The sequence below is a fragment of the Tupaia chinensis genome, unplaced genomic scaffold (assembly GCF_000334495.1).
Source record: "Tupaia chinensis unplaced genomic scaffold, TupChi_1.0 Scaffold000478_3, whole genome shotgun sequence".
Taxonomy (NCBI): domain Eukaryota; kingdom Metazoa; phylum Chordata; class Mammalia; order Scandentia; family Tupaiidae; genus Tupaia; species Tupaia belangeri.
In genome coordinates, this window is record NW_006159990.1 from 6,230,134 (window position 1) to 6,233,964 (window position 3,831).

Sequence of the window (3,831 nt, forward strand, 5' to 3'; positions counted from 1 at the left end):
CGCCTTGAGCCAAACCCTCTAAAAAAAAAAAAAAAAAAAAAAGAACTAAGCTTAATTTTCTTCTTTGAATAACTGGCAATAAACTGTTCTGTTTGCTACGTTGAAATTAAGGATACCTTATTGTTGTGATGTAAAGAAAAAAAATGGTAAGTACAAATAAGTTTCTAGGATAATGGTCTCCAATTAGGAAGTAGGAAGATCTCAAACAAATAGTAATTTTAAAACATCGGTTGTTTTGTCTGTCCAGTGAAACAATTCAACAAATGCATAGCACATCCCCACCAATTTATTCTAGGAATTTCCTCACCCCAACTGCCAATTAGATTATTCCAAAGAAGTTGTCATCTCCTCGCAGGTTCTGATACCCTGTTCATGGTGATGATTCTTTTATTTTTAATTTAATCTAATTTATTATTATCGTAATTTTTATATTACATTTAATCACATATCTTTAGAGTGTATTACATTTCCTTTCATGGTGATTATTCTCCATAGAGTCAGTGTTGGACTCAGAACAAGAATCTGTCCTTGGAATTTGTGAATTCGGGACAACACGGGGGGGGGACACTTATTTCCTCTATGGTTTCAGATATGAGGGAAGTCAAATGTGGAGACTATCAGCCCCATTGTTTCCAGCTGTTTGGGTAAACAAAGAGAACAGAGGAGAAAAGCTAGGAGGGGGATACTTATTCCTTATCCCTCATTATAACTCTGTTCTACCTTGGTAATGTTAGGCAGTAAATGACCCTTTTTGCTAGAAGTAGTTGAAGGTGGATTTACATCACTTTTAGCAAAAGTGGTCCTGATCATATAATGGTTCATTGGGTTTTCAGTTTGTAAAGTGGTTTAGTTAGATGGTCACTAATAGATTAATCATATCAATAAAATAAGTCGATTTTATAATTTACACGGTACTTTTCTCTCTAATAGATAATAAATCTATCTTATAAGATTAAATGTCATTATCTTTTAAAATGCCATCTTACATTATTTATTCCGGTAATAATAGTAATTAATGGCTTAATAAATTGTGTGAAATGAGGAAAAAGATATTTAAACAAAAATTCTCAAATAACTTTTTAAATGTAAAAATTAATTCTTAGCATGAAGCATAGGAGTGACATCATTTTAAGTTAAAACATGTTTTTATATATAATTATTAATCCTCTCCATGTAAATTACAAAGTAATGAGTTCTATAGGGTTTACATATCTAAGAGTTTCAATGTTCTTTTTAAATACATCTTCCCAAAGAGATATTTATCATACAGATACATTTCATGACATGGACTCTTTATCATTATTTTGATACCGAGTACAGCTGAGAAAATATTTTTTACTGTATTCAAAAAATTATGAAATTCTAAATCAATACCTATGCTTTTCCACCAAATACAGTAAAGGAAAAATAGTTATTTTAAGACTGACTGTAGAATTTCTTTTTTATAGAACATTGAAGACAAGGAATACAACCTAAGAGTGTGTTCGTACCCAGATGACCTCCTCTAAGCAGTTTGTTAGTTCAGGGTGATAAGTCAAGGGAACTACTCTCATAGAGACACAAACAGCCATTTGGTAATGGAGGATGATTACTAACAAAATGGGACAGAATGGTTAGATGGTGTGTACCTGAGGTCAATGATTCTGTTTATACAATGGCATCAATTCTCTGTTTCAGTCCAGTCTGGTTTGGTGAGTATAGTGAGAAAGTCCATGAGATGCTTTAGGTTTCCAAGAGATTTCCCTAATGAAGAAACAGCACGGAAGTGAGAACATTACAACACTGATGCATAGAGGAAAAGGTATGGACCAATGGAATGAAGGTCTAAAGGAAGCTTGAAGAACTCTCCATAAGGGATACTTGAGAACATAAAAGAGAGGAAGCTTTTATTCATTTGACAAATAATTATTAAACGTAAGCTATGTGACAGCCAATGTTTTAAGTCTGGAGGAACCATACTACAAAAGCAAACAAACCAAAAAGAAACAAAAATAGAAAAATACCCTCGTGTTCACAGAACTTAAAATCTAAGTGAGAAAAGGTAAGCAACATAGAAGGAACTGAATATGTACTGTATTCGTTGATGATGCTGTAGGGGAGAGTGGGGAGGGAGTATAGCAGAAGCCGTGAAATTGTACAGAAGTTGATCAGGAAAAGACTAAGAAGGTAACCTTTGTTTGAAGACAGAGCCACACACATATTTTAAGAAAGAGTTACTATGCCAAGCAAAGAACAATGGAAAAGTCCTATATCAGGAGACTGACCAGTATGTTTAAGTGATAGCAAAGAGGTTCTATTGGTTGGAAGAGAACAAGCAAGAGGTGAACTAGCAAGAAATGAGATCAGGGTGACAATAGGGCAGTAGCTTGACCTAGAATATGAGTTTCTAAATTTAAGAACTGGAAGGTGATAAACCACACCTAGAGTTAGATAACTAGGGAGGTTGTGAAGCTTAAAAATGATCATTATGACTTTGTTGTGAAATTAAAAGCCTTTATATATGTCAAAGAAGAGGCTAGAGATGATCTGACTATGCTAAATATCCTGTGTATTCACTTTATAGACTGTTGATGATAGCCTGTATGATATCTTTGGCTGAACTGGTGTGCAGTTTGTTCATCCTGGGAAAATTCATTTTACAAGCTGTGCTAGTGTACAGTGATTAAAAGTATAAAATAAATATTAAAATGAACTAATATATGGAAATATTTTAATATGTCTAAAAATGTGTTCTTAATTTTTTAAAAAAAGATCATTTTTATGTCAAGAACCTTTTTATATCTATTTGGATGAGCAATGATGGTGATTTATGAGAGAATCAAAGCTGTGGAAGTACATAAATCTGTTGACTCTGATTATATTTTGAAACTAGAAATGATGGAATAAGCTAATAGAACAGATTTGAAGAAAGAAAGAAAAAGAAGTTTGAAGATACCTCTAGGTGTCTTTGTCCTGAACCACGAAAGCAAAATTAGTCTTAATTGAGATAGCAATGGCTATATGAGATGGAGGTGTAGGGATGAGGAACTCAGTTATACACATGTTAAGTGTGAAACACTTACTAGAGATCTAAGTGGAGAACTGAAGGAGGCAACTGAATACAAAATTCAGAAACTCTGGTCGCAGATATAAAATAGTGAGTCATAAGTTATATATTCGATAGAATAACACTAAATAAAATCACCAAAAAAGCGAGTACACAGAGAGAAAAGACATCCAAGGATTGAGTCCACAAATACTGATGCATAAAGAAAGAAAAAGAGCAGACCAGTAGGTGGCATTGAGGTTAAGGCACTGGACTTTCACATGGCCTGGTGCTGATTACTGTCTTAGACCTGTCTGCTTGAAAATCACTTCAGGTGCATGTGTGTGCATGTGCAAAATTCCAAGAGGAGACCGCAAGACAAGGGATTGTGGCATAGCCATCCTCCCTGAAGGGCAGTTTTTTACTTTCTCTCTCTCTCTCTCTCTCTCTCTCTCTCTCTCATGAGTAAACAGGATGTGAGGGGAGAAAAATTTAAAAAAAAATTAAAAAAAAGAAAGAACAAGGGAAATAAAGGAGAAGTCAGAGATAAAGGAGACACCAGAGAATGATTAATGGTGTTGAATAGCACTGTCAGATCAAGTAACATGCATCCTGAAATCAATGATTGGATTCAGCAAGGGGGACACCAATAATCACTTGATATGAGAACTTTCCATAGAGCAATGGACAAATATCTGAAGGTAATAGGTTCAAAATAAAATAAAATTGACAAACCTCAAATTCATGCTGGCAAATGTGCATTTGTGCCCCCAAATTTGAGGAGAATGGAGAAGGGATGGTGGTGT